This window comes from Dermacentor silvarum, chromosome 8 (genome assembly GCF_013339745.2).
Source record: "Dermacentor silvarum isolate Dsil-2018 chromosome 8, BIME_Dsil_1.4, whole genome shotgun sequence".
Taxonomy (NCBI): Eukaryota; Metazoa; Arthropoda; class Arachnida; order Ixodida; family Ixodidae; genus Dermacentor; species Dermacentor silvarum.
In genome coordinates, this window is record NC_051161.1 from 172605851 (window position 1) to 172628850 (window position 23000).

The 23000-nt window shown below is 49.5% G+C and overlaps 1 protein-coding gene across 1 annotated transcript in view; it reads left to right on the forward strand.

The window, feature by feature from the left end:
* Positions 1–23000, forward strand: part of LOC119461848 (serine-protein kinase ATM) — a 754892-nt gene that overhangs the window by 515038 nt on the left and 216854 nt on the right. The gene's annotated exons all lie outside the window — the stretch shown is intronic.

The window sequence follows — 23000 nt, forward strand, 5'->3', positions numbered from 1 at the left end:
CGGAAATAATCTACGTTACCCGCCCGGCCCGGCCCACCACCCCTTTACATTAAGCCCGAGCCCGGCTCGAAACCGGCCCGAACCCGACCCGAGACCGAAAAATACATGTTTTTCAGAGTTGAGAAGCCCGAGAATAACTCGCAGAAAGCCCGATCCCGGCCCGGGCCCGCGTCAAAAAGCACACGCCGTACCCGAGCCGGTGAAAAAACTGCTCTACCCTGCCCGGCCCGGCCCGTGGGCCGGGCCGGGCCCGGGCTTTTGGGTAAGCCCGAGCCCGTGCAGTGTTTTACTGTGTACCACTGTCACATGGTGGTAACCATATCGGCCAGACTGTGTAAAAGAGAGCACCAACAAAAAGTTGCATGTTACAAAGATGCGCAACTGTCAACATAACTGCCGCATAACCAGCTACTACAAAGATAAATGTACGCGTGAAATTGTAAGAGGTGAAAGCCGTAATCGGCGAAGGGGCCAAGTGAATCTGCTTCTAGATTTGTCAGTAAGATAGATAGGGCTCGTTAGATGGCTGTAGGATGATGTGTACATATGTGTAGGATGATATATACAGGGTGTGGTGTGTACAGGGTGTGTACAGATAAAAGTGTTTTTACGAGCGTGAAAGAAGCCCACGAATTGCCGTGCGACTGGCCGCTTGAGGCACTTTGCATGTATTCGCGGGCATCTTTCACGCTCCGAAAAACACTTTATGTTCCATGCATTGAGCAACAGAAAGCTGTATCGGGAGTTTTTCATAGTGCTCTACAATTTTCTCATTGACACTTTTCATCTAATTATAATAATTGAGAAGTTGATTAAATAAATATGACTAATTATCTAATTAGGCGGAATGCAAAAAATATTCTTAGTATCTCTAAGCGACCGCAAACAGCATTACCTTGGTTCTGTTGAGCAAGGTGGCATTTGCATATTTTTAAAGTTTGGCTAAAGTTATGTGGGACACCCTGTATATATATTGTCGTGGCTACGCGCGGAGGTTAGAAGAAGACAAAGAGGTGGTGTGGAGCGCACACTTGAATTGAGCGGTAGATCGTACCGGACTGGTTTTCGCCTTCGGCTGCTCCCTTCATGTGCTTTCATCTATCATCACCTGTAAATAAACCCACACCTTCGTAACAATATATATGTGTGAACGAGAAGAAATGGAACCGAGAGGCCTGTTTTTTAATAATCGCAAGATTTATTATGATGTGATTAATATATACATATATGAACACAGGAAGTTTCAATAAACATTAGTTGCTAAAGCGCTGCTGTATGTTTATCTGTATGCCTTATCTCGAATCCTCCCTCGTCCTCAAAGTGCACCCTATCACAGATGTTATAAGCTTTCCTTTTATGCTACAATTACAGTGTCTATTGAATAGGAACATAATCAGGAGCACCAAGTATTGTATTTATGCATGACTTTCAAAGTTCTGCAATAAGGATGCATTGTTCCGGTGCTAAGTTGACCGTTTTCGAAAACCATTTGGCCTCCCTCTGCAAGTTCAGCCCTTAAAGAGGCAATTGATGAAGTTTACTGTTGAGCGTTGCAGTGGAGTAGGCCTTCTCTCAGTGATGGCCAGCTCATACCAAGCCTCTTGTAACCTGCATAAATGATGACGCAATAAATTCAATAATAAGTTAAGCATCTCGGAAACAAAATTGGAGGGCTTTGAAGGTGATACGGCAATTCCTGCAGTGGTGACCATGCTTTAAAGTTGTACTGCAGTTCAACAGTGTGTTCTACATTGGATTCCCATCTTGTAACATGTGGGGAGCACACGCCGCCACCTTCTCCCGCGGGCGCTACGTTGCGCACGCGGCGGGTGCCGGGCGGACACGGGAGAGATGCACTTTGCCCTCTTCCAGTTCTCGCTCGCCTCTCACGACACGCGTATCCGCACGGGAAAAGGGAAAGTATCCGATGGGCGAGGAGGACATTCCCCTCGCGAAAAGGTAAAGAGGTATAAAAGAGCGCGACCGAGAGACCCCCGGGTCTCTCTGACCTCGCTACACCTGACCTGCCCATACGGATATACCCGCTGCAACCCGTGAGTGACCTCACTTGTGTGACTTCTACACCAAAGAGGCAAGCCTATTTAATACTTATTATACAGAGCGGACTTCCCTCTGCAAGTGTGTTTTATTGCCTGCAGCAATGAACGTTGAGTTGACTCACTTGTTGCCTTATTCGCCCGAACCCTACGCAGCTGCGATTATACGCGCTACAGGTTGGGGAAGACCCCCACATTTGGTGCTACCAACGTGGTTCGAATTTGGCAACACAGCGAGTCTTCGTTTTCTGTTTTTTTTTTTTTTTTTGGAGCTGGGACTACTGTAGTTACAGCAAACAATGACGACGGGCTTGTCTGACTTTCCAGATTTGTTCATGTTATCGGATGTAGCGGCACAAAATCAGAGACCTAATGGCAACGCGGCGGCAGCTTCCGAACAAGCCGGTAGCTATAATTTTGAGTGTTTCACACGGAACAGTCAGGATCGCGGAAATGCCACGTTGGCAGGGTTAAGGCCTGAAAGTAGGCGTAACACGCCGAGCGCCTCGCCACTGCGCCCCGCGGACACAGAGGCATATATGCTTCTAAATAGTTTGACGCAAGCTGCGGATGCGTCTGAATCTCCGGGCGGTAGTATTCTGTCGAGCAAAATAATGCTGCAGAATGCGCTGTAAGTCATGCAGAGCTTAGCCGGCGCCTGGAGAACACAATGCAGGCCTCGCCGCAGAGCGAGCGACCACGAATTAAAGTAGACATGCCTACCTGTAGTGGGTACCACGATCGCACTAGTACAAACGAGTACCTCGACCGTCTGCAGTATTATCAGCAAGCAACAGGGCTTTCAGACGCCGAACTTCTCGCGCGCGTGCTCCCTGCGTCACTGACTGTGTAGGCGGCTCGTTAGTTCCGACTGCCCGGACACAAAGCCCGCACAGTAGAAGAGTTCCGCGCGAACTTCCGTGAGGAATTTCTTCCGGCCAACTACGAGTGGCGTTTGAGGAGAGAGTTGGAGTTGCGTACCGAGCATCCGGACGAGTCCCTGCTGGAGTATGTTCGAGCGATGGATGAACTTTATCATCTCGCGAGCCATCTCGGCACTGACGCCGAGAAAGTTGAGCGCGTCACATGGCAAGCGCACCCGACTTCTGCGGCCTACTTCAGGGGATGTAGTTTCAAAGACCTAGACGAGCTTGCCGCCGAAGCAAAGCGCATCCAAGGGGACATCCTCGCAGCACGAGCATACCGTGCACCTCCACACGCCGCGCTGTCACTCGAGCCTCGCTGCGCGTGGAACGGCGGCGGGATCGCTTCACATTCCCCTAGGGGCGACGCGCCGGCATCCTTCGCCGACGAGCAGGTCCAGCGTGGCTGGGAATTATCAGACCGCGCTTTGGACCCGTACGCCTATGCGCTGAAAACAGCACAGAATAACGCGGCACGCAGTGCGCCATGGCAGGAACTTGCGGCTAATGTGAGACCGGAGGAGCGGCACATGCCGAGCGTGGAAGCTACGGCCCGCCGGATTGGAGCGACCGGCGCCCACGCCACCGAGGCTTTGGTGGCTGTTGCTACCAGTGCGGCGGACTGGGGCACATCGCCTGTGACTGCGCAAGCACGCCGGGCCGAGGTCGAGTACGTGGTTCGGGAAACGGGCGAGGCCGCCGGTGGATCCACCTTGGGTCCCGGGCGGCGATCTCGAACACAATCGGTGATTTAGATTTACTTGCGCCTTTGGCTTGTCGCGCAGGAGATGTTGCGGGCTCGCAGGCGCCTTTCATTGAACTAACGATAGCCCGAAAGAAGTTTGCCGCATTATTGGATACTGGGGCAAGCGCTTCTTTATTTGGTGATGAGGTGTTGCGTCATCTCCGCGACAACAATATCCGCTTAAAGGGCCCCTAAACCACCTCAGATATATTTTGAACATTTCAAGTAAACAGGCGCATCGAGTTCAGCATGCCGTCACGATCAACGATGCTAAACGCTGCAGCGCTACGCGCCGCAGGAGCGCCACAAAATCAAAAAAACAATGCTGTCCTCCTCCCCTCGCCTTTCCGGTAACCCCAGCGGTCGTCATGATGTCAGCAGGGGGAATCTGGTGATGTCAATGGTGGAAACGATGTCCATTGGTCGAACAAGAACTTACGACTTCCGGTTTGTCTGCTAGCAGGTACACGCGCTCCCTGCTCGTCCTCGCCATGTTGCTCGCTTGTGCGCGCTTGCGCATCGGTAATTTCAGCCCGCAACGCAAGTGCCAAATCGCTCGTGTTCCAACGCAGTCATGCTTAGCAATCTGATTAACTGTGCGAACAGTGGTGGCCTTTCCAGACATGCGCGCAACACTGGGTCTATAGCGGCACGCTTCGCATAACACGCGGCGGCACCGCAGCAACAGCGGGTAGTCGAGAAGCGCCGAGTCTATGTCCACGTTACCGGCACGCTAACTCGCCGCACGCCGTTTGCCATTCGTGGGCCGCCGATCGACAGCGGTTTTGCTCGCGAGCGGCAAGATTTCCTTGCCGTACGTAGAGAGGATGAGACTGGGACTCATTTGGACTGCAGCCTCACCGCCGCTGATCGCTCGACGGCGCCGATATCGTCGCTAGGCCTTTTCCGGTTCCCTTCAAATCTAAAGCGCTTCGAAATGAATTACCGAAGCTCACAAGCCGCAATATTTTCTAATCGTTGTTATCGCTCTTCACAATAATTGTACACAAAGAAGAAATATCCGCTGATATTAGCGGCGCCGTCGGCTGCGATGCGAGCACAGCCGAGCCGGTCGTCTCCCGTCGGTAGCCGTGCACTCAGCTGCGCGCAGCTTCACGGTCGTCGATTGGCCTGTTGATCGTGCAGCGGGCGGGGCGCCAGCCGAACTGCCGTCTAATTTGGACACCTCTCGCACGGCAGACTGGAGGCCGGTTCGTCGTCCGTATATGTGCTGCTAGCATCATGGCTAGTCATGGCTAGCGTGGACGTGCCTTAACCGGAAGTAGGCAGCGTTCTGAGAAGCGCGTTGGCGATGACGTGTCACATGACATTTCGAGCAGCACTCGGCGAGGAGGGGAGACCAGCCGACGAGGAGAGTAGCGAAGGAAAGAGCGAAACGAGGGAGGGCCATTTTTCGATCATCAAACGCGCTGTAACTCCGCTATTACGGCACCATTTCGAAAAATTCTCGCGGCTACGTGTTCGTTGTAGACTCGTGCACAAGTGCAACACTACAACTAAATTTCGACCTCTGGGTGGTTTAGGGGCCCTTTAAGAGATAGTGACACCACTTTCCACCTTGCTTCTGGCACAGCACAATCGAGCAGTGCAGCTAGGCTAGTTATCCGTTGGGAGAGACGCGTCAGGCGACAACGCCTCGTACATCTTCCCGGTCTGTCAGTGCCTGTTATTTTAGGTCGAGACTTTCTCGCCAAGTCGCGTATTTTGATAGACATTGCCAGCGGAGGTTACCAAGAGAACGGAATGGGTGCTTTGAAGCGTTTCGCAAAAGCGCCCGTGCCTGCGGAGACACGCCAGTCTCCGGGCGCGGCGCGAGCGGGCTACATCCAGCCACAGCCGAGCGAACAAACAGTAATCGGTGAAGGCGATGAAACTGACGGAGAGACGGTGGCACAACATTGTGCCACGGTGTTGCAAGGGGCAGCGCACCCACTTTTGTCAGAGGTCAACAGCCTGCCGGCGAGAGAAAGGGCACAACTGTCATCGCTGTTGTAGAATACAACGCGATTTTCACGGACTGTCCGGGCCGCACTGCGTTAGTCAGGCACAGGATAGACATGGGTGACGCTGCGCCTTGGAAATGTAATCCTTGGCCGATAAGCTTGACTAAACGGAAAGCACTTGACAGCGCCTTAGGCGAACTCATCAACAGGGGCCTTGTGGAAAGGTCGAACAGCCCATGGGGCTTCCCGGTAGTTCTAGTCCCGAAGAAGGACGATACTTATCCAGGGTTCGCACAGCCCCTTGAAATCCTTGAATATCCTTGATATTGACAGTATAAGTTCAAGGGCCCTTGAAACTACTTGAATACCCGTGGGCTCCTTGTAATCCTTGAAAATCCCGTGGGATTTGTTCCGCTAGAGGAAATCAACGATGTACCTCCGCAAGTCATGCTGATATTTAAGGCCCTTTCGCTTACGAATGCCCATGAAAACAAGCTGTGTTGACTAAAGGGCAACATCAGGAAGTTTCGGTTTTAAATCTCGCAGCCCCTACGTCGTCTGGCAACTAATATGCATTGGAAATCCAATCCAATCCAATGCGAGACATATCGCTCGCTCGGCTTGCGTATAGTACCTAGAATATACTCTAGTGTGCCGTCCACCGAGAGTGTCCAACGCGGGACGGTGGCGCGGGCAGTGATGCCTGCCGCCGCGGGCCACCAGACGGCGATGCCTGTCGGCATCATGCTAAATCCTGCGGTGTTCGACTCACGTTCGTTTGCGATGCGTTGATTGCTACGCGTCGATTGCAATGCTTAGTTCATTTCTCGCCTTGCTGCCGCTTTCGTTGCAGTCTTTTCTTATTGTGAGTGGGTTTTTTGCATCTATGTGTGCACTCGTCTGTCTAAAGAAACTTTGAACAGGTCGCGAAACCGCGATTTCCCAGAGACGCGGAAAGAAACGGCTCATCTCATTACCCAGCGCTTCCGCAGACCCCGAACGTATTGCGGATTGGGACAGGAACATAAGACGCAGATCGCCGGGCAAATGGGGAGACTCGCGTCGTGTCTTGCCTGAAGTCTGCCCATGTCTCAGCATGGTCCGGCACAGTCTCGAAGTGCAGCGCACCAAGCGGCCGGCGGCGGCAGGCATCACACTCGGTGCTACCGCGACACCCGCTCCCGGCACACTAGTATGTGTCTTTTAGGTACTATAGTCGGGCCGTTTGTCGGCCTCGTGCGCGCCATTTCAGTGAAGTTCGCGTTTGCGTTGTGTGTTTACTTTGACAAGATGCCAGGCGGGAAGTGCAAGTTTCAGCCTTCGTGGCTGCAACATACGGACTATCGTCACTGGGTGAGACCGGAACCAAGCGATCCTTATCGAGCAATGTGCGCATTATGTCAGAAGACGGTCGACATTGCAACGATGGGGGAATCTGCCTTGAAGAGCCACCAGAAAGGCGAAAGGCGACGGAGTTTCCGTCGAACAGCCAAAGAAAAAGAAGCGGAGATAACAGCTCTTGAAAGAGAAATTAATGCGAAAATAGGGCTCCTTTCCTAAGTCATGTGAGGAAATAAAATTACGCTAACACTCCTTGAATTCTGCCTTTTTGCATCCTTGAAATCCTTGAAATGTCCTTGAATTTCCAGCCAAATATTGTGTACGAACCCTGCTTATCACCTTTGTGTAGACTACCGCAGGCTGAATGAGGTTACGAAGAAGGATGCATACCCTCTACCCTCCATTTCCTCTTTAGTATTTAACCTAGGCGGGGGGAAGTACTTTACGATGCTCGATGCTAGTCGTGGATATTTTCAGGTCGAAATGGACGAGCGTGACAAAGAGAAAACAGCTTTCACTTGTCACCACGGGCTCTTTCAGTTCAAAAGAATGTCTTTTGGCTTAGTCGGAGCTCCCGCTACTTACCAGAGGTTGATGGACCGAGTTCTAGGAGAGGCAAAGCGGCAACATGCTCTCGCATATCTCGACGACATAGTGGTTTATTCGAAAATATTCGACGAGCACTTACGCCACTTGAGAGACGTCCTAGACAGGCTGAGGTCTGCGGGTATCATGTTGAACCCGAGTAAAGCTCGGATAGCTGCGAACAGAATAATGCTGTTTGGATTCACGTTGGACAACGGCTGCATTCTGCTGAGTGAGGATAAGCTCGAGGCTATACTTAGCTACCCTTCGCCGAAAGATATCGGCGAACTGAGATGCTTTCTGGCATTGGTGAACTTTTATCGCCAATTCATTCCAGAGTGCGCGGCAGTGCAAGCGCCTTTAACGAAACGAAGCTCTTGAGGAAAAACGAGCGTTGGACTTGGGGTCAAGAGCAGGAGGCGGCACTGCGCGGCCTCACAAAGGTGCTCGCTGACACGGCAGAGTTGCAGTTGCCCGACTTGAATAGGGAGTTTGTGATTCAAACAGACGCAAGCGACCTGGGTCTAGGTGCAATTTCACTTCAGGAGCACGGAGGCATTCTCCGACCGGTTGCGTTCGCGGCCCATTCGTTGATGCCGGCGGAAAGGAACTACTCGGTGACAGAGAAGGAGTGTCTTGCGATTGTTTTCGCTCTGCGAAAGTTTGACTATTATGTCGACGGAGTGGCATTCATGATTGAGACTGACCACATGGCTCTCACTTGGTTGAGGTGCTTGAGCGAGCGGAGTGGCCGCCTAGTGCTTTAGCCACTGCTGCTGCAGCATTACGACTTCAATGTGTGCTACCGCGAAGGAAAATGCAATACCGCAGCTGATGCACTTTTGCGTGCGCCAGTCCGAAGCGAGGGAGAAACCCTGGCCGTAGCCCGAGTAAGGGACGTGGAACAACCGTCGATCCTGGGCAAAAGCATGAACCACGTAGATGTTGTCAGTTCCGCAGGAGTTGTCTTCAGCAGAAAGGAGCTGTTCGAAGCTCAGCTGAGGGATCTGTTTTGTCGAAAAGTGCTCGACGGGCTCGGGAGCCGGGCGGCGCGGCCGCCGTGCACATGGCGGCAGCTGGTATTGCTGTCGGTGCGGAGTGCTCAGGAACAGCTGGTAATGCTGTGAGCACACTGGATTCCTATCTGCTGAATTCCGACGGCGTCTTGCTGAGGTATATTCCCACCGAAAACGACACAAGTAAGGCGTTTAAGGTGGTGATACCGCGCGCGTTGAGAGGAGCACTGCTATGCTACTGTCATGACTCGTGCATCGCTGGACACGCGAGCGGCCCCAAGACTTACGTTAAGTTGTGTCGCATAGAAGACAGAAAAAACCAAAGAAAAGAAAAGGGGACAGAAAAAAAAAAACTGCCGGGAACGCCTCAGCATTAGTTTTTCACCAGGTTTTACTCTTTTCATAGCCACGTTTATAGTTTTCGTCGACTTCATCTTTACTTCTGGTGTTTTTTTTTATTACGCCATATCTTTATCCTTCATGCCTTTTTGTGACATCATTCCCTCTACATTTGTTGTTTGGTGTAATAATTTTTTATTCAAACGTATTTATCGCCTCATCCTACGCCTTTAAATTACTATGGTTATTTGTTAAGTGACATCTGCCATTTTCGTTCCATTAACCTGCTCACGATTTTCTCTCCCTAGTTTGATGATATAGTAAGATCGGCTCTTGGTTAGCTTGGTGATCGCCTGTCGCAATCCTGTTTTACATTGTTACCCAGCAAATATTTTCTTGTTTTTTTTTGTGTTTATCGGCACATGTGACAATGGCAATGCGGGCACGTGTTCAGGATCATGAATGAAATATATGCTGCTTGCTTTTCTAGACAGCTTGCTTGGAACGGCGTATGGATGACGCTGAAAACCAATCCCGTAGGAACAACTTAATCTTTTATGGCGTTCCTGATACTAATCCCTCTGAGACACTTGCCCAGTCTGAAGAAATTGTAACCCAGCTGTGCTCTCAGCACCTTAGCATTAACATAGACACAAAAGAAATTGAACGAGCACATCGCCTTGGAAGGCACACCGCTGGGCGCCGCCGCCCTATAATTGTCAAATTTGCATACTTCAAGACAAAAGAGACCATCTTATCAAATGGTCGCAAGTTTAAAGGCACAGAACACAGTGTCGGTGAAGATTTTTCTAAGACTGTGCAGAACGCCCGCAGGCACCTTGTCGCTTTTGCAAAAGGGAAATCTGCTCGCTTTTCATTGCGTTATAAAACATTGCACATAGGTACTAAACGCTACATATTTGACGAGCCATCACAGACCGTCAAAGAAATAGCATAGCAATCGCATTACCCTACGAATCTAAAGAAAACTCCCCCTGCCACCCCGCGTAATAATCTGTATTTTTCAGTAATTTTTTCTAACATACGTAGCTTTCTACGAAAACGTGAACACGTATCAAACCTTATGTCATCATCCGCCAGTAACTTACTGGTACTAACAGAAACGTGGCTTACAAGCGAAATCAGTGACGCAGAAGTTCTGGCCGATCTTCCCAACTTCGACGTTTATCGATGCGATCGGAGAGACGCACGTGGCGGAGGAGTTCTGATTGCCGTGAACCAACAATTGCCGTGCACACGTGTGAACATGGACAGTGAACTGGAAATATTGTGGTTGAAATGTCAGTGTTCCCCGCAAACAGTGCTGCTGGGTGTTTGTTACAGACCCCCTCACCGTCAACCAGAGTTTTCTAATCTCTTAAACAACATTTTAAATGAAATTACTTCAATCCACCCCAATGCTATTATTATTCTTTTTGGGGACTTTAACTTTCCCGGCATTAACTGGCGCGATGGAACTACTTCACTAACAAATCAATCTGAAGCGAGCGACTTCATAGAAGTGTGTTTAAATTACAATTTAACACAACTAGTACTGGAGCCCACTCGTATCTCGGAGACTTCTGCCAATATTTTAGATCTCATACTAACCAATCATCCTGAAAGCTTATCATCCCTTACATATCTTCGTGAGATCAGTGATCACAAAGTTATTCACGGTGTTTTCAGTTTCACTCCCCCACCACGTGACATGCACAAGAAGACAATTTGTTTATATGACAAAGGTAACTATAAGGCTATAAATAATGAATTAAACGCATTTTTTTCTACCTTTGCTGAGGAATTTCATACCCACTCGCTTTATGATAACTGGCTAATGTTTAAAAACAAACTATGTGAACTAAAGAATCAATTTATTCCCAGGATAACCATTCGCTCCAATCAACAAAAACCATGGTTCACGAGATCTATAAAAAGATTAGAAAATAAAAAAAAGCGCCTCTATCGTGCCGCTAAAATCAAGTCGAGCTCAGTCGCGTGGGACAAATATTACACTGCTGAAAGTGCTTACTTGATAGGAATTCGCGATGCGAAGCGAACTTTTTTTCACTATGACCTGCCAAAGATTTTAGTTACTAATCCCAGAAAATTCTGGCAGGTGATAAACCCTGAACAAGCACGCGTGAATACTCTTACTAACGATTTGGGTGAACCGGTTACGGATCTAAGCTGCGCTAACATGTTCAACAACGCGTTTTCATCAGTTTTCACAAGTGAAATGGGGACACTTCCTGCTCCGCCAACCACAAATATACAGTGCAACATGACAGCCATCACATTCACAGCAGTTGGGCTTTCATCTGTAATAGAAAATATTAAGTTGTCTTCATCAGCCGGCATCGATGACATCAACTCTAAACTACTAAAAAACACGAAACACATTTCTGCAGCGATTCTGTGTTTGTTATTTTCGCAGTCGCTTTCCACAGGCACCATACCAGATGAGTGGAAGATGGGGAAGGTTATTCCAGTCTTCAAATCAGGTAACAAAAATTCTCCACTAAATTACCGCCCCATCTCATTGACAAGTGTTCCCTGCAAGATCATGGAGCATGTAATCTACTCTCATATTATGAACTTTCTAGACGCTAACAACTTCTTTCATCCTTCGCAGCACGGGTTCCGCAGGGGCCTGTCCTGCGAGACCCAGCTTGCACTCTTTCTTCATGACATTCATACTAATCTTGACAAGAACATTCAAACAGACGCCATATTTTTGGATTACGCGAAAGCGTTTGACAAAATATCACATCGGCGCCTATTACTAAAACTTTCACATTTGCATCTGCATCCTGATATCCTAAAATGGCTCGAACAATTTTTAACAAACCGGTCGCAATATGTCTCAGTTAACAACCACGCTTCTAATGTTGCCTCCGTCACGTCAGGCGTACCACAGGGATCCGTCCTTGGCCCCCTTCTTTTCTTGATCTATATTAACGACTTACCCTTGCACGTATCCTGCCAGATCCGTATGTTTGCCGATGACTGCGTCATTTACCGCGCAGTCAATAACACCACTGACCAAACAGCTCTTCAAATTGACCTTAACCACGTACAAGAATGGTGTGATCATTGGCTGATGACACTTAACTCTAATAAATGCAAACTTATTTCATTTACCCGACGTCATCACCCCCTTCGCTTTTCTTATCGGATTAGTAACGTCTCTGTTGAATTAGTAGAATCCTACAAATACTTAGGTGTCACCTTGGCTAATGACCTAACCTGGAATGTGCATGTTACTAATGTAATTTCATCGGCTAACAAAACATTGGGATTTCTAAAACGCCACCTTCGCTTCGCTCCATTGCATGTAAAGATGTTAGCCTATAAATCTTTAGTAAGAACTAAACTTGAATACGCATCTTCCATCTGGGATCCGCATCAAGCATATCTCGCCAAAGCCCTTGAGGCAGTTCAAAATCGCGCCACCAGGTATATTCATTCTACATACTCCTACGACGTCAGCATTTCATACTTGAAAAAAGAATCTTCCTTATCGCTTCTATCCTTTCGTCGCCGCCTTGCCACCCTCTCCCTCTTCCATAGGTTCTACTATTCGACGCTTAATCATCCACCATACATTGTCCCCCCATCACGCCGGTCACAACGCATTGGCCATCCCCTGCAGGTAGCACAACCAAACTCACGCACAAATACATTTTCAGCCTCGTTTTTCTACCGAGCATCTAAAGACTGGAATGCCCTTCCTCATCAAGTCGCCGCGGTCACCTGTTCATCACAATTCATTCAAGATATAACAACGTTTTTATCTAACGAATTGGAAACATTGTAACACTTGTTTGTATTCTTGTATTCCCACCCCTTATGTAATACCCCTACTACGGGGTCTTTAAGGAAATAAAATGAAATGAAATGAAATGAAATAAACAGTTGGCAGTCTGCGCTCGTGGTGTCGTGTGTGTTTCTTTCGTGTGTCCTCGTTTTTTTCGCGCAGTTTATAAACGTCTAAAAAACCTCTGGTGTTGAAGCGCAAAATCGTCCACGTAGAAGCTTTCCTCAAGCTGAGCAGCTGTTTCTTGATATTCTTGGTATTACGTGGTTGAAATGATACTGAAGCGTAGCCGATAGGAGAAATAGACTCGAAGTTGTAGATGTACGGCAGTACTGCTGAAAGCAGTACAGCATCCATGGCTTTATAAGGGCTGAATAAATACTGTTGGGCACTTGCCCGCCCCGGGAGTAGGCTGCTGTGTCATTCGCTCGCTCGACATGGTGTCAGAAGTGGGCGGGATCCATCTTGGCAGATCCCGTGCTTGCGGCTTCAACACATGCCCTAGCCCCGCCGCGGCCGCTCTCCGTCGAAGAAGGCACCTTCCTTCCGCCATGGCCACCGGTGAAGGCTCTGCCGGGACATTTGCTGCTTCGTCGACCGCTCCGTTTCTACATGGCACGGCCCAGCTGCGTCCACCACCGGCATTTGACTTTCACAACCCCAGCTCCTGGCGCACATGGCTGCTGCAGTACGAGGACTACTCGTTCTCCACCGGACTTTGCGCCGCTCCGACGGAGGTCCAGGTGCACTCTATGCTCTACTGCATGGGCCTGCAAGCCAGGGTGGTCCTCGCGTCCACCATGTTCGGAGAGGCGGGCCTGAAGGACGTCGCCGCCGTAAAGAAGGCGTTCACCGACCACTTCGGCCACCTGCCGAATGAGCTGTACGAGGCAGCACGCTTTCACTGCCGTACGCAGCAGCCGGGTGAGACAGTTAATGCATTTTACACTGCACTTCAGACGATGGTCAAGTGCTGCAACTATTCCTCGACCGTCGTCGAAAAGTGGCTTGTCCGAGACCGTTTCCTCATGGGCTTGCTTCACCGCAAGCACTCGGAACAGCTTTGTCAGAACCCGAGATTGACATTGCACAAAGCGCTCACGCACGTTCGCCAACACGAAGACACTGATGACGAGCGCAAGGCTCGTGACTCGGCTGACTCGTCGCTCGCCGTCGATGCTGCTCGCCTTCGCAAGGGAAAGCCGGCGCTAGCTGATCAGACAACGCAGCATCTGTGCCCATTCTGCGGGCGCACATCACACCCTCGTGCCGACTGTCCTGCTCACAGAGCGTCCTGCAACTTTACCGCAAGAGTGGCCACTTCGAGAACGTCTGCCTCAAGAAGAAGCGCGTCAGCGGGAAGCACACACCGAAGCCTTCTGCGAGCTCTATCGAGCTAAATGCAGTTGCGGGAGTGCGCCCGAACGCGAAGTTCGTTGACGTACTTGTTGATGGGTGCCCACTTTCCTTCAAGGTGGACTCCGGCGCCGAAGTTTCTGTACGTTTCGTGGCGTCTGCTCGATGCTTCAAGACCCCAAGAGCGAGTTGAAAGGCCCTGGCAACAACATCTTGCCGGTCATAGGCACTTACGTTGCTACTCTGTTGTGGCACGGGAAGTCCACCAAGCAGCTGCTCTACGTCCTGGCAACCAAGACGGTCCCACTGCTGGGCTTCCCGGCAATCCAAGCCTTGGGGGTATGCACATTTTTCGACCAAGTCTCGGGGACTCCACAGCCTTTGGGTGACTTGTGTCTCGATCCCAGCCTCTTCCGAGGACTTGGGATGCTCCCCGAAGCCTACACTATCAAGCTGCAACGCAACGCTACACCTTTCTCCTTGAGCGTACCCCGGCGCCTTCCACTCCCTCTCTGCGACGTCGTCAAGACTGAGCTAGACAAGCTAGAAGCAGAGGGCGTGATTCGTCGGTTGGACACACTCACTGACCGGTGTGCTGGACTGGTTGTTGTCTCCAAGGTCTCGGGTGGCTATCGGCTTTGTGTGGACTTGACGCACCTCAACAAGGTGATTCATCGAGAGCGTCACGTGCTTCCTAATGTGGAACTATGCCTCGGGTTGCTCGGAGAAGCCACAGTTTTCTCCAAGTTAGACACCACGTCAAGCTTCCACCAAGTCAAGCTGTCCCTCGAGTCCCAAGAATACAGCACGTTCATAATCCTGTTTGGCCGCTACTGCTTCCTCTGGCTGCCGCTTGGGATCAGGTCTGCACCGGACTACTTCCAGCGGCAGATGTCCCGGATCCTCAAAGGTCAAGCGCGTGTGGTGAACATGATTGACGACATCCTCGTCTTTGTGAAGACATGCTCCGAGCACTGTTTCGTGTGATGACAGAGAGGAGTGGGCTGACAAGGCAAGTCCTCGTTTATTATTCCGTGCTCCTTTTTATACTACACATTCTGGCCAGAGTTGCCAGACCATATGACGATACATCATCCTTCCTTAGGGCACTGCAGTAAACCGACTGTAATAAGCAAAACAAAACGCCGAAACAAAATGCCGAAACTTCAACATAGACATGGAAAAAAAAAGAAAAAAGAAAAAAAAATTGCACTCGATAAGCTGCACAATTTGTTCGAAGTCCTTTGCGTATGACAGCTTCGATGGCGGGCGCTTGATGCGAGTCGATCTTCTAGAACTCTATCCCGTATCACTGCACGCCCCTGCCACACCTTTGTCATTTGCCTGGTTGCCACCTTCCTTGGGTTTTTTGTTCTGCATCACACTCGGATGGTGAACAGTGGTTGATGACGTAGCATTGTCGGTAGCTGGCGTCATCTCTGGAAGGTCAACCATGCTTGCTGTGGTTGAGCCTGGCTGGAAGATACTGCTCGATGGAGGACCTGTTGACTGTGGTTGCCCTGCATCCTGCGCATGCACACCGTCTTCATATTCCTCATCCGTGTCTCGTAGCATGAACCTTTCCTGTGTTTTGAGGATGTGCTGCCTGTTTCGTCTTATATGATGCGGCCTTCTTCGGTCCTTACCATGTAAGACCTGGGATCGACGCGGTCTTGAACTGTGGCTTTGATTGTCCACCCAGAGTCATCTAAAATGTGCACGGTGACTCCGCTGTCCAAGACTGGAAGTGAGGAAGAAGCCTTGGGTTTCTGCACGTGCTTCTTCACCTCTGCCGCAGGTCGAACAGCGAAGTCCGGCAGCTGTCCACGCAGCCGCCTCCCCATCAACAGCTCATCCGGGCTTTCGCCGCCTTCCAGGGGACATAGACGATAATTCAGGAGAGCCACCCAGAACACCTCCCTGGCGTGCTTCGTTTTCTTCAAGAGGCGTTTTACGACCTGCACTCCCTTTTCGGCCAGACCATTCGCTCTCGGTAACCTGGGGCTGGAAATCACATGTGAAAAGTCACATACCCGCGCAAAGTTATGAAGCGCACTGGAGGTGAATTGCGGGCCCCCGTCACTCTGTATCTCCAGCGGAATACCGTGCCTTGCAAACATCATTTCAAGTTCTCTGATGTTGCTTTCACTCGACGTCTGTGTCAGACGCTCTACTTCGGATGATTTGAATATGCATCATGCGCTACCACGTACGAAACCCCCGAGTGTTCACACAAATCTCATCCAACCCTTTCCTACGGAAAACTTGGGGCAGGGCTGTTGATGACCGGCTCAGCCGGTTGGCGATATGCAAACTGGCAGCACGTGCTGCACTTCGCGCTGAACTGTTCGATCTGTTTCTGCATTCCTGGCCAATACATAAGAATCTTTGCTCTTGCTTTCGTTTTGTTGAGCCTGAGATGCCCCTCATGCAGGCGTTCCAGCATTATCCTGCGCAGTTGCCTTGGAAAACCTCTTTGCAACCCTTCATTAATACTCCATCTACGTATGACAGCTCTGATTTCACTGCAGCGAATGGACCCGTTATTTGACTTGTTCTAGGCATGTTATGACTTGCCTCAGCTCTTCGTCTTGTTGCGTCTCTGCCTGCAGTTTTCTTTTCATCTTGTCACTGACGAGGCTTTCCAGGACCTGAGCAGCGTGCACACTGACGCCCTCATCTTCACTTGGCCGAATGTTGTCTTGAGCTGGGATCCGGGATAGCACATCGGCTAGTAGCAGTTGTTTTCCTGGCACAAAGTGCAAGGTAAATTCAAAACGCATTAGTCGCAAGAAGAATCGCTGCAGACGAGGAGGCATTTCAGAGTTCCTTTTTTGCTATTGCCAATAGAGGCTGATGATCAGTCTCTACTGCTATCTTTGTGCCAATAATGAACTCGCCAAATTTCTTGCATCCAAATGTGATTCCCAGCGCCTCCTTTTCAATCTGCGTCTATCTTGTCTCAGTTTCTGTGAGCGCACGCGATGCATACGCCACTGGCCGCCAGCCTTTATCATGAAGCTGCATCAGCACTGCTGCCAGCGCATTCCTTGAGGCATCGGTGCTTATCTTGATTTGTTTCCGTGGGTCGAAAACTGCTAGGACGGGTGCTGACGTTAGCAACGTGCGAATACTTTCCCACTCTTTCTGGTGAACGCTGCTCCATTCGAAACACGCACTTTCACGCATTAAACTGCGCAGCACCGCTGTTTTTTCAGACAAACAAGGGATGTACTTTCCGAAATAATTCACTGCGCCTAGCATTCTTCTTACTTCCTGCTTTGACATTGGGGTTGACATGTTGGTGACACACTTCACGACCTCTTCGTCCGATTTGATTCCTTCTATCATTGTGATCCTGTAGGGACGTTTGACACAGCCGAGTCCTTTGAACAACTCCGGAAATTCTGCTTTTATCTGCTCTCCCAGGCTAGTCTGCCTTGAAATGGCGTGGGCGCGTGTCACCAGGCCGAAACACTCGCAGGTTGAAAGTCCCAACAACGCTTGCTTGCCTTTCTTAACTATAAAGAATGTGACCTGCTGCACTTTGTTGCCCAGCCGCAGTGGCAGCGATGCTGTTTTGAAAGGCTCCATCACATTTCCTTCATAGCTTGTCAGAACTGTCTTGCTTTGGTGCACTTTCACAGCTGTTTTAAGCCTTGCAAAAAGCGAGTGAGGCAGCAAGTTTGCCTGCACACCAGTGTCGACCTTGAATGTCACTGCTTTCATGCCTATTGTTGCATCAATTGTCCAGTCACGACCCATCGTACTTGCCACGCCGCTTATTTGCACACCCATAATTTGGAATTCATGTTCAGAATCTTCGTTTTCCTCGCGTGCCTCACGGTCCACCTCATTAACTTTTCTCGCTCTGCAGCAAATGGCAAAATGGATCGGCTTACCGCAGTTTCCACACGTCTTTTTTCAGGCTGGACACTTCCTAGGTGGGTGGACCCTGTTGCAATAGGTGCACTGATGGGTGGACTTTTTCCGAGGTTCACTTCGGTCCCGTTTCTCCACTGCACAGGCCTGCGCTGCTTGCTGTTTCTTGTCCCACAGTTGGTCGTGGCTGGCTGCCAGCTCAGCTGCTTTGAAAAAGTCTATAGCCTTGGAGAGGCTTAAATCTTTTTCCCTTAGATGACGGGACCTGAGCTTCGTATCTTTCGTTCCACACACAAGTTGGTCACGCACCATTGAATCCCTCAGGTCTCCAAAGTTGCACGTCTGCGCCGCTATCTGTACATCTTTAAGGAATTGTTTGAATGTTTCATCTTGCTGCTGCGAGCGGGAACGGAAAACATGCCTTTCGTACGTTTCATTGCGCTGAGGCGTGCAGTACTCCTCGAATTTTCGGACGATGAGCTCATAGTCCTCCTGTTCCGCTGGAGCCAGCTGAAATGTGTTGTACACATCAATGGCCTCTTGTAAAGCCGCGTGTAGGGATACAGCCGCTTTTTCTGCACTTGCCTTGCTGTCCTTGGCCGTCGCTTTGAAGTACAGCTGGATGCGCTGCTTGAACCTTTCCCAATTTGCGGCGACGTTCTCCGAGAGGACGAGTCGGTCAGGGGGTGGAAACGCTTCCATCTCGGTTGCACCTTGCGATGCTGGAAGACAGACACACCGCGCCACTGCGCACGCACCGCCTGTCTACGGCGAGCCACTTCTGATACCATGTTTCGTATGTTTCGTGTGATGACACGGAGGGATGGGCTGACAAAGCAAGTCCTCTTTTATTATTCCGTGCTCCTTTTTATGCTACACATTCTGGCCAGAGTTGCCACACCATATGACGATACAAGCACGACTGCCATCTCCGACAAGTCGTAGATTGGCTAGCAAAGGCAGGAGTCATGCTCAACCAGGAGAAGTGCTCATTCACCACTTCCAGCATCAAGTTCCTTGGCGTCGTGGTCAGCGCTCAAGGCATCTCTCCAGACCCAGACAAGGTTGTGGCGATCCGAGCCATGCATGCACCCAAAGATGTCGCAGGGGTCCGTCGTCTGCTGGGCCTCGTGAACCACACAGGGCGCTTCTTACCCCACGTTTCAGAGGTGACCGTGCTGATCTGAGCCTTGCTGCTCAAGAACTCTGCCTGGACTTGGGGCCATGCGCAGGAGTCTGCCTTCTCCCGTTTGAAGAAGCTGCTGTGCTTGGACATCTGCGTGGCTCGCTACAACAACGCATACAGGACCACAGTCTCGGCCGACGCCAGCTCCTATTGCCTCTAGCCAGTACTTCTCCAGGAGCAGCCGTCGGGTGAGCGTCGGGCCATCGCTTTCGCATCGCGGTCCCTCACACCCACGGAATGCCAGTACAGCCAAACGGAGAAAGAAGCATTGGCGGCCAGCTGGGCAGTGCAAAGGTTCGAGGAATACGTCCGTGGACTTCAGTTCTTCCTCGAGACGGACCATCAACCTCTGGGCGCTCTTGGGTTCCAGGGACGTTGACCTGCTGCCACCACTAATCCAACTGTTTCGCTTGAAGCTGAGGCGGTTCCAGTACCAAGTACTCTACGTACCGGGGAAGCTGTTGGCAACTGCCAATATGCTCTTGCGTGCACCGCTGGATTCCCCTCCATCCAACCCAAGCTTCTAAAGCTGCTTTTTTCTGGTTTCAGAATGGTGCAGCAAATTCAGCATCAATGTGCTAAACAAGACGGATGGCAACTAAGACTTAATCTCTCTATGGTGTCGGCCAGCGCTGAAAGACACTGACAGTTTCTGCACAGTGTGCAATGTTACTCTGCATTGCTTGCAGCATGGTGGCACAGCTGTTATGCACCATGCAAGCTCGCAGAAGCACATTCAAAATGTGGGGGAAAAGTGTAAGAGGGGAGGTGGGCTCATGAAAAATCTATCACGCCTTAGAGCACGGTAGATTCTTCAAAGAGTGCGGCATCCTTGTCTTTGCCGAACAAGGTTGCCAAAGTGGTAACCCTTTTCACACTTTCCGTGTTCGCAAACTCTGTGCCATACAGTCGGGGGGGGGGGGGAGTTCCAACAAGCGTGTATCGCCATACATACACCGATTCAGAAATTGTCAAGGGTGGCCACAAGAAACTTTCCTACATTATTTCTGATAGACTGGGAGCATATTTTAAGGCCAAGGTTCTTGAAGAGCTCTGCCTTCCCCACATTTTGTACTGTGCCATGATTGATGAAAGCGCTGTGCTGTCGGCCAAAGTTTAGGAACCGGATGGGGTTGTCCGGTTCCCGCAAATCATTTCATCTGTGGCATGTCACACCAGAAGCACCATTTTCTTGCATTTGAAGACTCAAGGAGCTTTCAAAGAAACACACGATTTGGTTTTCCAGTGAGGGGCCGAACGTTATGAAGGCTTTGAAGCGTAAATTAATGCAGAAGTCAGGCCCGACGTGGGCTGACATTGGGGAGTGCAGCCTCCACAAATTCCACAACGCATTTGGCGCCGTGCTGGATTTATTTTGCTCTGAAATTGAATCAGTGTCTGATATTTACCAATATTCCAAGTATGGAACAAAACATGCAGATATAGCGCAGCTGAAACAAAGTCTTGAATTGGCTCAACTTGGAGTTTGTGAGTCATGTAGGCAGCAGGTGCTTGACATTGCTACCAAGTGTAGATCGTCTTCTCGACTACTATAATGCCCTGAAGGCATTCTTTTTGAAATCTGCTAAGCCGAGATCATCTTCATTCCTAAGACATTACAACTGCTTGGCCACAGCATTTGCTGACACCACACTACGAGCTAGATTTTTTTGTGTGAAAAATGGTGCCCAAATCTTTGAGAAATTCCAAACGCTGTTTCAATCCAAGGAACCCCTCCTGTGCATTTTTCATGATGAGATGGTGGCATTGGTTCGGCAGTTGCTTGGTAGACTTCTCAGGCAGGAATCGTATGCAAATGTATGGAGGTTATGCCTGAAAGACCTCGATGTTGACAAAAGTGAGTACTGGAAGGCAAAGCCTGAGGTTTGTTTGGAGAATGAAAACGAAATGGAATCGTGGCCATCAGCACAAAAGCAATAATTTCACCTACAGGCATGAGCTTTTTGCATAACCTGTGCCAAATACCTAATCTCAAGGTTGCCACTGAACAACAGCTTGTTGTTAAATCTAAAGGCTGAAGGAGAGCTGTGCACAAGGCCATTCTTTGCCCTGCTGCAAGTCCTAATGAGATCTGACAGATGAGTGGAACTCTCTTCTCCTTGTTGGTGAAGGCTGTGACGGGGAATCATCGACAAGCTTGGTGGCCCTCTGGCAAAGTGTGTTCATGCTCAAAACTACCACTAACAGCTTGTGAGTGCGGTCATTGCACTCCCGCATGGAAGTGCTGACTGTGAAAGGAGGTTCAGTGAAAACAAGCACGCAGTTCATCATCGAAGCTTGTTGTCCCTAACTAGCGTGTCAAGCCTGCGTCAATCGAAAGCTTACGTGAAAGCTTACGTGAAAGCTTACATGGAGATGGTAGATAAATCCCAGATGATTGGAAACTAATTAGCAAGGTTGTTCCGGTTTTCAAGGCAGGCGACCGTTCAGATCCATCAAACTGCCGTCCAATTTCATTAACATGTATTGTTTGTAAAATGCTAGAGCATATATAACTTACTCACTAGTCGCTTCTCACCTGGACAATAATTCTTTTTTCTCAAGCAACATGGTTTCCACTCTGGATTTGCTTGCGATACACAGCTTTAAGAGTTCACCACAGACCTTAACCTAAACTTATTCTTCATTTTATACTGACATTATCTACCTAGATTTTTCCAAAGCCTTTGACTGGGTCCCACATCAACGTCTGATGGCTAAACTTTCTTCCCTCTCCTCAGATCCTTTAATTCTGTCCAGGATTCCAGGATTTCCTCGTTCCTTTCATACCACACTCAGTTTACTGTTGTTAGCAACCATCACTCAAATACCTCCAATGTTATTTCAGGCGTACCTCAAGGCTCTATCTTTGGGCTACTTTTATTCTCAATCTTTATAAACGACCTCTCTAGTGATATTTCGTCCTCAATTTGCCTATTTGTGGACGTACTTTGGATTACGTACTTTGTCGTCGCATAACTTGTACCACTGACCAGTCACTCCTGCAGAAAGACCTCAACATAATGGAAACCTGGTAGACCCTCTGGCTGATGAAACTGAATGTATCCGAATGTAAAAGTATGCAAGTGTCGCGAAAGCGATCCATCCTAAGTTATTCATACTCCTTAAACTCCACGAATCTTGCATGTGTTGATTTGTACCGATATTTAGGTGTCCTTATCACAAACTAAACTGGTCAGATCACATCACGAAACTAGTAGCAGCCACATGCAAAACACTTGGTTTCATTAAACGGTCTCTTTCTTTATCCACAAATTAAATCCGAAAACTTGCCTACGATGTATACGTTAGACCTAAACTGCAATATGCCTGCACGATATGGAGCCCTCACCAAAATTATCTCATTGAATTACTTGAAAGCATATGTATCTAGAATCGGGCGGCTCACTTCATCTGCTCTGAATATGATACTCAGGTTAGCGTAATTAAGTGCCATCAAACATCCATCAGTCTCGACTCTGTTCATTTCACTGTGTGACTGTTTTTAAGGGAATTTGAATTGTCAAGTCTGGCACTGGGCTTTATAAAGGCATGCACAGAGTTCGAGTACCTGAGTGGTCTTCGTCAACTATGTCTTCGGCAGTATGTGTCTTTGATAAAGAAGTTAAACACGAACGAACAAGCGGCCTAGCCCTTGTCCTGCAAGCACATTATCAGTGGCAGAATAAAGAACATGATGTGCTCGCGCCGCTGATTATCATTCATGATACACAAAATATCAAGCCTTAAAGGGACACTATGGAAACAATTTGCCGTATTCTTGCG